Raw genomic sequence first — 15,150 nt, 5'->3', positions numbered from 1 at the left:
CTCTCTTCTTCTCCCTCTCTCTCTCCCTCTTCTTCTTCTTCTTCCTCTTCCTCTTCTTCTTCTTCTTCTTCTTCTTCTTCTTCTTCTTCTTCTTCTTCGTCTTCTTCTTCTTCTTCTTCTTCTCTCTCTCTCTCTCCCTTTCTCTTCTTCTCCTCTCTCTCTCCCTCTTCTTCTCCCCCTCTCTCTCTTCTTCTACATCTTCCCTTCTTATTTTTCTCTTCTTCTCCTCCTCTTATTCTCCTCTCTCTCTCTCTCTCTCCTCTTCTTCTTCTTCTCTTCTCCTTCTCTCTCTCTCTCTCCTCTTTTTCCTTACAGCAAAGGGCAGGCAAGAGGTGGTATATCCCTCCTCACTTAAGGGGGGGAGGGGAGAAAGGAAAAATAATGTCTTAAGCTCTCGTTAAGGGGGGGTTTATATAGGGAAGGGGGTGTGACACGAGGCCCCTTACCCCCATCTAGGCAGTCAGAATAACTACCACCATGCAGTCTGTTGTCGAGGGGGAGTTAGGGGGTGGTAGGCCATGTGGCCTCCCCCTCCATCAGCATCATTGCCATCTTCTCCTATTTTTTCATCATCATCACCATGCAATCATCGATCATCATGTTCATTCCCTCGACATCATCTTGCCGCCTCCACATTGCATCGTTGTTACCTTTCCTCCCCTTGCCACCTGTTCGGAGGTGGCTAGGGGAGATGGGATTATAAAAATTTTCAGTTAAATTATAAAAAGGGGGGAGGGGGAGTTTATTCTGCAGACGGGGATATTACACTAAATATGTCGGTATTAGTGACACAATAGAACCGTCGCTATCGGCGTCGCTATTGATGCTAATAGCGACGCTTTGCGATGCAAAATGCAATGCTAATAGTGATGTGTGCAATAAATTTGCGACGCTAATAGTGACGGTTACAAAAAAAATAAAAATTTGTGGTGTGTTATATTTGGGCCGTAGAGTTATAGTAAAGTGTACAATGCTCATAAAATGAAGGCAAAGTGTACTTGAATCCATAAGATTGATACATAAGATAAATACAAGATTAGGTAATGAAAGCACTCATGGAATCATGGCAAGATACAAAGGATGATAATAACATAGTGCATAGAAAATGCTTACATAAATCACATAACCAAAAGAGAAGAGGATGTGCACTCCACGGATCCAAGCATGAGCTATATATCTTGCCATTCGCATCCCGCCACAAAGGAGCATCGAATGGACTTTGCAAAAAAAAGAAACAACTATACATCAATCCACCATACAATAATGCATTTTAATTAAAATTAATAACTACGGACAAGAAAGATGAGTGACTTACTGAACTGCCGTGTGCATACAATCTATCAACCAATGCCTTGAGACCGTACCTCTTTGCATATCGAGTCTCTAGGGATGTGGGATCGTGGTTTGTAATGGAGTGCTACAAAGAAAATAAAATACAACTATTAGAAACACGATTGTTAGTATAAGAGATATTGCAAAAAATAAGCAATAAGAGCAAAAGAAAAACTTACAAAATTCTCTAGATAAGTCATGTGGCCACCACTCCCAAGATGATGGACCACTCCTGCCTCCAGTCGTGCCCTCGGTACCTCGCGTTGTTGTCTCTAATATCCTGGAGAATCTGTAGCCTCCTCCTTAAGTTGGTGTTTGTCATCTGTGTCTAGCCACTTGGGCTTTGAGGATTTACTCTTAAGTGCCTTGCGTGTATCTGATCGTTTGTGTGACATGTACGCACACATGTACTCCATTATCCAGCCTGTGGAAAACCTATATGCTACAGTGGGTACTGGAAAATCCTCATGCAAGGATGCTACTATGTAGTCCTTGCTCCCCTCCGATATGTTCTTCCAATGATCCAAGATGTTGTGCTAAAAAACTTGTTGGCACAACTCTCTTATACGAGCCATCACCCTCCTCCCCTCATCATTCATGATGATAGCTCTTGATCTGGAGACATATGTGTGAAGATATCCTATAGCTCCTCATTGCTCATCCCTTGACTCATCGTACAGATCCAAATATCCACCAAAGGTCACTTGCACATACAAAAATTGATGTTAGCATAATCAATATAAATCAAGCAAAGCACAGTATTAATATAAATCTTAAAAAATGATCTTACTTAAAGTGCATATTCTAGAGTATCCTTATAAGCGATTCATCAACGAATTGAGTAGGTGGATACTTCAAGTATGACGTATCCTATGGTCCCATGTTAATCTCCTGACACAATTTTGCATACACTAGAAGATCGATAGAAAGGTCACCACAAAAGGATGAGTCCACCTCGTTCTCAAAGAATTCTTGACCTCCTCTCTTTTCATCATTGTTACCTGATTCTGCCTCCTCTACATGCTCCAAGCTTTGGGCGGCCTCCACCCCTTGCAATATTGATCCCTCTACCTGCATATTATCCTCATCTACGCTGGGAACATTGTTGAAGATCACGGATCTAGAGCATGGTTGCTATGGAGGTTGAAAAATGAAGACTATATTCATGCTATTATAGACCAAGAGAGACCGGCTATTACACAAGTGAATTAGGTTCCAAGATAGATTAGCTTGGACTCATAAAGACAATCTTGTGTAATGAACTGACATAGACAAGATACTAAGTGAAAGTACAAAGCATCATAATATTGTATTGAAAGATGAACCAAGTACATACTTTTATAGCTTTTTAGTTTCTTCAGTCTCCTCACTGTGCATATGGGATTCAGGACATCTCTTCCTGGAGCATATATCTTTTGTTATTTCTCATACAAACCCCTCATGGATTAGCCTCTTTTAGGCATACATAAGTTGATTTCTCGACAAACAATGCTTTCATCATATACTCTCTCACTGCGGGGAGCTGAAGGTACAACATACCACCATCGAGGTTGTTGGGGGTTTGGATAGAAAATTACCTGTTCAAAATCATATACAAGAGAGATAGAACATTTGTGACATATACCATGTCATAATAAAATTGAAAAAAACATGAGTTCATGCACCTATTCACAATGGGCCGGCAATACAAACGTGTCACGCAAATCTGTCTATCTTTTTTTTAAGTCTATTTTGAGAAATCCATATGGACCTCGTTAAATAGTTGCCTCGGCACCTTCCAGTATCACTTTGAACCTCTACATATTGAATAGGATCATGGAGAAGCTACAATAATCCACCATGATAATACTTTGCAAGTTTTCAAAATACTCCATCTCATCTATAATGGTGTTTGGATCCGTTACTCATCGTTGGCTCGCTCGCTCAAACTTTTCCATGATACCACAATCCGTTGTGGAGCGCATCTTGTCGATATGCTCCATACGAAAATGTTGTGGGCGTGACCATGCTGCACTATATATTTTGTAATGTATATTGAAATGGTTAATTAGTTGTCACATATAAAATCTAGATATGACGTCTTATAAAACACATGGTCACCTTTGGACTACATTCTCTCGAGAATTCCCACTCCTCAGTTGAGACCTTGGCCCCTTCGTGAGAGGCTACGGTCAAAGCTCCATGCAACCATCGCATTGACATAAACCACACATCTCCTCCATGCCCTCGAAATATTGAATCGGTCGATGGTGCGTACTACGTCAAAATTCAAATCGCACTTCTTCTCGATATTTCTTGGCTTGCTTGTACCTAGCGAGTCATGTCTCCATGGAGGAATGGTGCAACATACAAAACAATTCACTTTCTCCTCCATTGCAGCATCCATCCTTTTTTCTACCCCATTTCCAACCACCACATCTCCGATCAATCTATCATTGTCCTTCAACGACCATAGCATACTATTGTTTGAATCCACCATTGGTAGCCACTATGAAATATGCACTAACACCTCAGACACCAACCAACCTTCAACTATGCTACCTTTTGGCCGAGCTCATTATCGCACAAAGCCTTTCAGGGTTTTCATGAAGCACTCCAAGAAGAACATCCATTGCGTATGGACAGGTCCCGCAATCTCCACTTCATCTACAAGATGCACTAAGAGATGGATTTGTATAGTGAGCATGCTGGTGGGCAGGTACTTCTCAAAGAGACAGACTGTCTCCATTGCTCCCCGCCTTGCAGATTCAATAGAGGATGTCTTGATCTCCTTCTGTGAGATTCAATGCACCAAGTTTGAAAACCTATAAATCGCCCCGTGTGTTTCTGGGAGTAAGGCATCCCGCAATCACACGATCGAGTAGTACAAACTGCCACAAATGAAGAAGCATTATGAACAACAACTGGACTCCAAATAGCAAAATATGCACGCCACTTACAATCTATTCGTAGTACAAACCTGGCATATCTTATGGCAATCATGGGATTTTAGCCCTGATAATTGGTCGTCTTTAGAAAACACAGATCTGATAGAATGCATCATACCCATCAGAGTGTGAAAAGACTTGAATTTGCTTCTCAAAGTGCTCTTCTTTAGTGGACAAAACCCAAGGAGTGCAAGGTAGTTGCAAATGACCATCAACACTCCACTACGGCCACCAAAGCACCTCCATCTTGCCTACCTCCTTCAAATCCATTCGTTCCCCTACAATGTCTCTCTTTCTTGTGATGCGGTCCCATAGTAAGCTACCGACATTCTTGAAAATATGCATGGGATCCAACAAGTGGTTGATCTATAAGTGGGCCCAATATGACGAACTGTTGCATTCCACTTGGATGCGACTTAGTGTGGACCATTTTTAGTGTTAGAAGAGAGGGAGAGAGATAAAGTGGAGTGGAAGATGAGCCTCAACTCATTGTTGTTCTTCTTCCGTTATTCTTCCATCATACTAACTGAAAGAGACTTACATACATAGGTATGACTAACCAAGACTAACTGTGGTTAAGTCACTGACTACACCGACTTATTGAATGTCACACACGTGTACAATTGTATCTAGCTAATGTCAATCACATACATAAAGATAGACTAATGAAAGAGTAATGGGAGCTTGATATTCTAACACTCCCCCTCAAGCTCTAACCATCTAATAAACTCCAAGTGGCTATCTAAAATATGTGAACTTTTCTTTACCAAGAGACTTGGTAAATATATCTGCTACCTGGTCTTCAGTCTTCACATGAATCAAGTCAATCTACCTTGTAAGAACCATTTCTCTGATGAAATGGTAGTGAACCTCAATATGTTTGGACCTAGCATGGTAGATATGATTGCTAGCCAACATAACACTACTGAGGTTATCACAATGCAATCTCACTCTACTTTCTGGCTATATTCCCAAGTCTTTCAACATTTTCATCAACCAAACTACTTCGCAAGCTGCTAAGGCAGCTCCTCTGTACTCAGCTTCTGTACTAGACAATGCAACTGTAGTGTAATATTCCTGTGTTCTTTTTCCCCCGTGTCTTCCCCCCCCATAGGAACCCCCCCCTTTTTTATAATTTCAAGGAAATTTTTTTTATCATCAATATAAATTTTTTTAACCCCCCTCTCTCCCCACCGACAGCACATCGGGGAGGGAGAGAGAGGGAGTGGTAGTGTTGGGGGGGATGCAGCCTCCCAAGTGGAAGGGGTGGCCATGCCACTCACTCCTCCCCTCCTATATAAGGGGAGGCCCCTCCCGTCCCTCGGCTACTCAGAGAGCAAGCTCCCCCTTTTCGACCTCAGTACCTCGCGGGCTTCTCCTAGTCCAACTCATACTACGGCCTCGATGCGCTTCCTCCACAAGCGATAGGCTCCCCGCCGTCCTCGCTGGTATGGTAGCTACGCCCCCTGGGCCTTCCACTGGAGTTCTCCCACCCCCCCTCCGTCCTTCTGAAATGGGGTCCATCCCTGGACCTAAGACCATAGCCACCCCCCCTCCATCCTGCTGAAACAGGGTCCGTCCCTGGACCTATTACCATAGCCACCCCCTTCTGATCACTAGTTGCCACGGGGGCCCCATGAGGGAGAGTGAGAAGAAGGGAACTAGAGGGAGAGAAGGAGAAGGAGAGAAGAAGAAGGAGTGAGGAGAGGAAAGAAGAGGGAGAGAAGGAGAAGGAGAGAGAAAAAGGAGTGGGAGAGTGAAGAGAAGAAGAGGGAAGAAGAGGAAGAGAAGGAGAAGGAGAGAGGAAAAGAAGGAGTGGGAGAGTGAAGGGAAGAAGAGGGAGAGAAGGAGAATGAGTGGGAGAGAGAAGAGGACGAAGAGGGAGAGAAGGAGAAGGAGAGAAGAAGAAGGAGTGGGAGAGAGAAGGGAAGAAGTGAGAGAGAAGGAGGAAGAAGAGGGAGGGAGAAGAGAAGAAGAGGAAGAGAAGGAGAAGGAGAGAAGGAGTGAGGAGAGAGAAGAAGAGGGAGAGAAGGAGAAGGAGAAAAGGAGTGAGGAGAGAGAAGAAGAGGGAGAGAAGGAGAAGGAGAGGAGTGAGGAGAGAGAAGAAGGAGTGGGAGAGAGAAGGGAAGAAGAGGGAGAGAAGGAGGAGTGGGAGAGAGAAGAGAAGAAGAGGGAGAGAAGGAGAAGGAGGGAAGAGAAGGAGAGAGAGAAGTAGAAGAAAGAGGAAAAAGAAAGGAATAGAAGAGAGGAGAGGAGAAGGAGAGAGGAAGAAGAAGAAGAAGAGTAGAAGGAGAAAAGAAGAGAAGAGGAAGAGAAAGAGAGGGAAGGAGAAGAAGGAGAAAATAAGTGGGAGAGCGAGAAGGAGAAGAAGAGAAGGAGAAAGAGAGAGAGTAGGAGAATAAGAGAAAAGAAGAGGAAGAGGAAGAGGAGAGGAAGAGAAGGAGTAGAGGAGAAAAAGAAGAAGAAGAGAGAGAGAGAGAGAAAGAAGGAGAGGGAGTGAGAGTTGGTGAGTAACTGCAAGGAGACACACTCAAACCACCCTCTCGGGAAAGGACCCCATCCAGTGGTCTTTCCTACCTGAACCTGTCGACCCGAGAACCGTTAAGGTCCGGACTGTCCAATCTCCATGAGGCGAATGGCTCCCAAGAAGAAAGGCGCGAAAAGCATAGGAGCCAAGGCCACCGGTAATGCTGGAGAGGCGAGTGGAGTGACCAATGCAGCAAACACGAATCAAGCCCAAGTTCTAAGCTTTAGAATTAATTAGGTATTATTTCTCATGGAAGAGATGAAAAGGTTGGTGACGTGCATGGAATAAGAACAAGTCTTAGGGTTCTATATACTCTAAGTACTAAGTTGCATGCACGAAACGGTAGAGTTTGGAATTCGCATAAGATTATATGCATGAAATGATAGCTTTTACACACATAAAATGATAAGGTTATCACCTTACTTCACATAAAATGATAGCTTTTTAATCAGTTCAGTGCTTGAATAGTTATTTAGAATTCATGTTTCACAATCATGGTTAAAAGAAACACATGAAATGTTAGTTTCTGTTCATGAGATACACTTGCACCGTTGGACAAAACCCTAGAACGCAAGTCACATGTGATCCGGTGCATTAGAAATAAGTACTCATTGCTAGGAATGAAGAGAGATAAAAGTCGTTTAGGAGGTACAACTATACTAAACACACCATGTGCATGATGGATAAGGTTGATTGGGAAATCCTGCATAGAACCTCACTAAGAGAATTGGAAGGATCACATGCACTGTAGACTACATCTTGAAGGTCTAAATGAAGAATCATGTGTTGCCATGGGTGTTAACTGAGCTTGGTTGGAACTAGAAGATTAAAAGACCCTTGGTTGGGTTGTGAATAAGGCATGTCTGTTGCCTTGACTGACCAGCTAATGCTTGAGTTAGGGATTAAGATGCCCTAAGGTAAAACCCAAGGGAAAAGGAAAAGTAAAAAATAAGCTAACTTACCAAGACCATTTTCTTGCGTAGTCTTGTTTGAGATTATTGGGATCTCGCCAAGTCGCGAAAAGACCCAAGATCGGATGCTGGGAGCATCCGGGAAAAAAGGAGTCACACCTTAGCAGTCGATCGTACAAACGACCTTCGAAATTTTCGTGCTTGTACTTAGGTACATTATTCGATCTCTTTGCTCAAGGAACTAATTCAAGGAAAACACTTAATGCTTAATGTTGAAAGCCTGGAGGGAGAGGCAAAAACAGTTACCTCTGATTGTCTGCCTGGCCCTATCCAAGGGGGTTGTTAGCCGCGCCGGGTATATGGACCTAACCCGCCCCGAGAGGTCTCTCCGTGGGTGTTACTTGGAGTGGGAGGATGCTTAGGTGCCAGGGGAGGCTCTGGCTGTAAATCCCTTGCCTCCGGATCCCGCACAAGAAGTCGACGTGACTCAAGATGGGATCTTGAGGCCCATGTACTAGTCAATGGGCGGAACTTGGAGCAGCAATCTTGTAGATTGCTGGGATAGCCTTCGGGCATGATATTGGATGTACTCTAGGATTTTGATAAATAAAGAGTAGTTATTGGAGAAAAAGGAACTTGCTTGGCATTATTTTGTGTCAGTGCCTAAGTTACGTGAAGGAGCCCGTGATTAATTTGTTTAATTAAGGAAGCTAATTTTGCATGTCAAAACGTAATGTGTAGGTAATTAGATAACTAAAGCAAACTGATTAAAGTGCAGTGGACGTGGCTTAGGTCCGTCCTACAAAAGGGTGGTCCCGGTTAGCTGGGAACTTTTCTCAAATGATAATATAATAAGACTATGAAGACCTAGTGTCAATAGATGTAGAATCCCGGTTTATTCTATTTTAGGGAAAAGGGACGGGACTATGCCATATGGCAGAGAGGTTGAGCTTTGCATCCCTCTCATTTCCCATTCTCCATGAACCAAGTATAGCATGAATCCGCTTCGACTCTGTTGTTCCTACGCAAAGTGGTACATCTAGAGCTGGACGCTAGCTTCTTCCTAGAGACTTTGCTGATAGGAAAGGAACCCTGACCTCAGGTCAATCCCAAGTGGGAACGGCCAGACACTTCCGCTCGGAGCAGACTCGGGAAGACCTAGATCGCAAACCCTATGTCATTCCTTGCGAGTGCCAGGCAGAGCCTTCTAGATCGTCCTCTCGATGGGTTGCTAAGACGTGTTCCACAAGTGGACAAGCGAGCACATTACAAGTAGGCTGTTTCTTACTCTACCAACTGATCATACTATTGTCCAATCCAAATGCATAACAAGTATATCAAGGTGCCCACCATCTATTGATACATGGTCACATTCTCTATGTCATCCCCAATATCAATCTGTAGCTTGACATTCTGATCAAGAGGTGTCTCCATAGGCTTACATTCAACCATACCATACTTTTGTAATATGTCATGAGCATACTGCTTCTAGTAGCCATATACCTTGAGGTGTAGATACTACCTTAATTCCAAGAAAACACTTCAACTCACCAAGGTCTTTGACTTTGAATTCAACCTATAAACATGATTTAATTTCAGCAATGGCCTCTTCATCATCTCCAATGATGATAAGATCATCTACATAAACCATTAGAAACACATATCCATTATCTGTCTTCTTCGTGAACACTATGATCTACATCACCCAATCTAAATCCATGTTGCTATAAATAATTGCTGATCCAAGCATTCCATGCTCTAGGTGCCTATTTCAATCCATATAAAGCCTTTTTCAGCTTACATACATGTGTAGGAAAGTTCGGGTAAACATAGCATTCAGGATGCTCCATATATACTTCCTCAACCAAATCATCGTTCAAGAAAGCATTCTTGACATCCATTTGCCATAATTTTCAGCCTTTGCATGCTGCCAAAGCAATGATAGTTCTGACTATTGCCATTTTAGCCACCGGAGTCTCCTCATAGTCAAGGCCATATTGTTCTAATATTGTTGTGTATACTCTTTTGCAACTAGCCTGGCCTTATAGCATTCTAACGAACCATCCGACTTGCACTTAACCTTGTACACCCATTTGCAACCAATGGGGACTTTTCCTTCAGGAAACTCAACCAATTCCCATGTCTCATTTTCAACCAAGGCTGCATACTTCTCATCCATGGCAGCACACCAGTTATCATCTGTAACTACATCATCAAACTTTGTAGGTTCTTTGTAACCTATCACACTAGCCATATATGCATAATAGTGGGCTGAATAACCAGTGTATGTAAACCTATCAGCTGGTCTTCTGACTCTCTCAGATCTTCGTAATTGTGGCTCACTCTGAGCTTACCTCTCATGAGGCGGTACATAATGGCTCTACCTTGCTCCAGGTGTCATAACAGAAGGAATGCCCAACTCACTATCCAAACTATCATAGTTGGATGACTCATAACCTGCTATAAGTGGACCTGTCACATCCTCAAGCATATTTTCTTTTTCCTTATCCAATCTCCCCCTCATTGACATATCCGTGTTAGTGGACGTAGGAGTACGACTCCGCAAGTGTCCTGGCCAAGGACTTACTATAGGTGACTCATCACCTTTAGGACCACTCATAGATGTACTCACTGTAGATGTATTTTTTGCATTACTAGTGTTGACTGATCCATCAGTAACCACTGCAACCAGATTACCATACCACGATGCCAGCTCATAAAAAACAACATCTCTGCTAATCAATGTCTCATGTGTAGACAGTACATAACACTTGTAAGCTTTCTGGTCTTGTGCATAACCAAGGAACACACTCTTGATATCTTTAGGATCCAATTTCTTCCTCTTTTCATCAAGAACATGCACATATGCAATGTTGCCAAATACCTTCAAGTGTTAAATGTCAGGCTTATGACCATACAACCTCTCATATGGAGTTACATCATGAATCCCCGTTGTAGAGGTTCTATTTAGCACCACATAGACAGCAGTCACTATTTCTTTAGCCCAATAACCATTTGGCAAACTCTTCTCATTCAACATAGCTATTGTTGATTCCATCACTACCCTATTTTTCCTTTCTACTATACCATTTTGCTGTGGTATATAGCTACAAGTTAACAGTCTAATCCCATATTTAGCAAGGTACATGTCAAAGTAATTAGAGAAATATTCTCCACCTCCATCTGATTTAAGACATGAAAATTTATAGCTAAACTCATTTTCAGCATGCTTCTTGAAGGCCTTGAATGCATCAAACACATCATCCTTATGTTTTAGTATGTAAAGCCAAGTGTACTGCTGAAATCATCAATGAAGGATACACAGTAACGAGTACCACCAAACAAAGCATTATGAGACGCACCCCATACATTTGAATGTACCAACTGCAAGGGTCATGAGCTATTCTGTACATGTCTCATAAATGGAAAACTTGTATGCTTTCCAAATTGACATGCATCACATACATGTCCAAAGTCATGATACTCGAACTTAGGCAATCCAAGAACAATCTCCTTCTGATGTATAGATTTTAGCTTTTCTACATTCACATCGCCAATCCACTTATGCCATATCTCAACATCCTGTATAGCACCATCATCATGTGCAAACATGGTTTCTTTCAATTCTGGAATTGACACATCAAGAGTAAACATTCTGCCATCTCTTCGGCCGTTAGCAATCAATTTGCAACCATTACCATATTCTTCAACAAGGCATAAATCTTTATTAAATCTCACCTGCAGATTCTATTCTGCCATCTGTCCAACTGACAAAAGATTCTTGGTTATTGTAGGTACATGTAGTATATCATGCAGGCTCTCTTTCTTGCCATCAAGCATCAACAACGGAACAATTCTTGTGTGTTGAATCTCATGTTGGGTGTCATCCCTAGTACACACATAACCATGTGAACCTGCAACCGTCTCATCAAACCATTCTCCATGGGCTGTCATATGATTTGAAGCCCTTGAATCAATGTACCATCTCTCATCTCTGTTCTGCCTAGATGCATTCTTAGATGCATGCTGCATGGCAAACAACCTGTCAACCTGCTCATCATAAGCACCGCTAGAAGATGCATAGTGCCCATGATGTTTGCCCTTTGCCTTCATATCTCCTCGCATCTTGTAAGAATGGTTTGCAATGTGTCCATATCTACCATAGTAATGACAGTCCTTATCTCTGTTTGACTGATCATTTGACTGCCATGAACCAAATCCACCACCTCTACCATGGGGTGATCTCCCCCTGCCTCTAAAGCCACCAGATCCATGCTGGCCCTGTGTATTTGTGCCATGCCAAATATTCTACTGATGCTGTCCATAAGCATTTGGAGTGTCTCCTTGACCTCAAAAAGAGCCACAGTCTCTACTGCCTTTACCACGCTAACTAGAGTAAAGAACAATGTCTCTGCTTTGAGACATACTAGGACTTGTATTCATCCCAAGATTAACTTCCTCATGCAGCAGCAAAGCAATCAGCTCATCCCAATCAGGGGATTTAGCTCTCACAGAAATAGACGTATCAACTGTGTTATACTCTTTGCCAAGTCCATTCAATGTTAGTGCAATCATATTATCCTTAAACACTGAAGATCCAATGGTGGCAAGTGGATTCGCTATGTTCTTGATCTTTGTAGTGTAGGCCTGAATGCTTCTGTCATTCATAGACATGTTATTGAATTGTTTCTTTAGCTGAATATTTCTTGCATGTGTTACATTTCCATAATTCTTCATGAGTATGTCCCATGCATCCTTTGGAGAACTCCATCGAGTAATTTGTATAACCATAGCATCTGATGTACATAAGGAAAACCAATGTAACACATTGCATGCTCTCTCAGTCCATAGCTTATAAGCCCTTTTTTGATCATGTCGTATTCCTTTCATGTATTTCAGGTTCAGCCTCATCACCCGTACATAAGTCCCAATAACCTTTGCCAACCAAAAAATTCCTCATTACAGAACTTTCATAAATCAAAATTTTTGTTGTCTAGCTTTTCTCCCACAATTTGAGTGATATTGTCAGTGCCTTGAGCATTTTCCACATTTGCAACTTAGGTATTCAGTGATGTATAGAACCTGTAAGTATCTGACTCCTTTTCCTATAGTTCAGGACCAGTTTCCTACTATTCATGACAGTTTCTTGCAATTCAAGACTGTTTTCATGACAACCTGCTTGATGTAAACTTTATTCCAACAATGAAAAAACACAGTCAATTGAGCATAAACCAAGCTCAAATCAGCTCAAAACATTCTATGGTAGTGGCAAAACATCCCAGCAACAAACTATATCCATACAAGTATCAATGTTTATACTGTATGCAAGTATCAGTACCAAATATGGCCAGCCTACTACTATAACCAACATCATTTTCTCTATTAAAACAAGAGTATTTAGACCTCAAAAGAGCCCCAAAACATCTCATTCAGTTGCCACTCTATGCAGGAGTCAATACATGTCCAACCGATCAGAATATGTTGCATGTATGTCAAGTGAAGATGATAAGTATCCTTCCTGCAGACAATAACCAGTCAATACCCTGGTATAACTAGCAACAAATTAGTCCAAACTTTGGACTTTCAGTACTCACAATATCCCAAAAAGCATCTACCACTCAAGTGGTATGATACAAGCATTTGTCATTAGCAAATAAGCATCACAGATACTTCAACCCTGTAGGTATATTATTTCCAAATTTAGGACAGCAACCAGTTCACTATTTTCAATCTACAAATAAGCTCTAAAATTGAGCATTTAATACTCCAATATCATGCTCAAATTCATGATAATATGGGCATATACATTGTTAGGATGAAAGCCACCAGTGCCTTGGAATCACCTATTGTTTACTGTAGTAAACATCCAGTCTGCACAAATATGTGCTAAATATCTCAAAATCTGTGAGGAATTTGAAAAAGCTTTCTTCTGTAAAGTTGTAGACCACGTCGAAAGGGTTGTTTCTCCAAAAACCATTTTTGTAGTAAGATATAGCTTCTGTAGAAAAACAGGATGCAGGCACAGTCTCCTTTGATGACGTTTTCTTCAGATCTGATGTCTTGATGTCAAATGGCCACTGCCAAGCCTTCATGCTTCATGCATTCAAGCTTTGATACCATGTTGGAAGAGAGGGAGAGATATAGAGTGGAGCGAAAGATGAGCCTTAGCTCATTGTTGTTCTTCTTCCATTATTCTTCCATCATACCAACTGAAAGAGACTTACACACATAGGTACGACTAACCAAGACTAATTATGGTTAAGTCACTGACTACACCGACTTATTTAATGTCACATATATATCCAATTGTATCTAGCTAATGTTGGTCACACACATAAAGATAGACCGACTGAAGAGTAACGGGAGCTTGATATTTTAACATCCAGCTCGTACTAGCTTTGGGCATTCATTCGTGTTGGAGGTCATCCAAGAAAACCTTCCCTCAATTCATGACCCTCCAACAAGAAAGCGGCATGTCCTTGAAGAACTTGAAATGCCGAAACATAAGGAGATAGGCCCGAAACGCATTTCCCTAGCTGAAATATTTTGGAAATGGCTTAGGGTTTACCTGTTTTCCTGCATGCTCGAAATGGTTTGTTTAAATTTAATGTGGTGAACTTAAAAATTGATGTTTAAAATGTATGTTTTTTCATTTTTCATATTTTGTATCAATCATTTTTAATGTTTCTCTTTTCTTTTAATGTTATCATTTTTTAATGTTTCACTTTTATTCTTTGAGTCAATGAGGCTTCGTGGCATCAACCAGTCCACATGTGCACGATTTGTTCTAACTTCTAGAAGATTGTGGCTCGTTTCTCTCTACCATGATAATATCCTTGATTGGTCGCTATGCTAAGAACGATCAGAATAGATCCTCTTTTTTTTTTCATAATGGATGTTATATTTATAAAGTACTAATTGACAAAAGAGTTACAAAAGTCATGGCAAAGACGCAGAGGAAATTGCCATATGCCAGGGAAGTAAGTCCTCCTGAGGGAGTAAGTCAGAGTGCCAAATGAGATCTATCTGCCAATGCAAGAGACCTTTAAGCCTAGCAATATATCCCTGAACATTAGAGGCTGAATAAAAAAGAAAAGCATTCCGAATGGTCCAATTGTGCCACATACCATCTTCTTCATGGTTCGTGACCTTCGGGAGTCTATGACTGTGGCCCACACAATGGACATGCATGATAACCTGAGGTAACTAGACCTGTCCCAACACCTCTATCCTGTGAATACAAACTTGAACGAGCTATGATAGATATTACCAACGAGAATGGAAGCCTACTTACATGAGTACTCCCCAAGTCTCGGAAAGTCATGCATGGTCCACATGACAATGGCTTGTATATTGGCGGATCATCGACCATCGCACTTGCTCATATCTTCCACGATGACCCCCTTCTCCCACAAGATCTTAAGCTCATCGACTAATGGATAGAGATAGACGT

The sequence above is a fragment of the Lygodium microphyllum genome, chromosome 1 (genome assembly GCF_053477565.2).
Source record: "Lygodium microphyllum isolate KBCC chromosome 1, Lygodium_microphyllum_v1.1.10, whole genome shotgun sequence".
NCBI lineage: Eukaryota > Viridiplantae > Streptophyta > Polypodiopsida > Schizaeales > Lygodiaceae > Lygodium > Lygodium microphyllum.
This window is presented reverse-complemented; position numbering follows the sequence as displayed.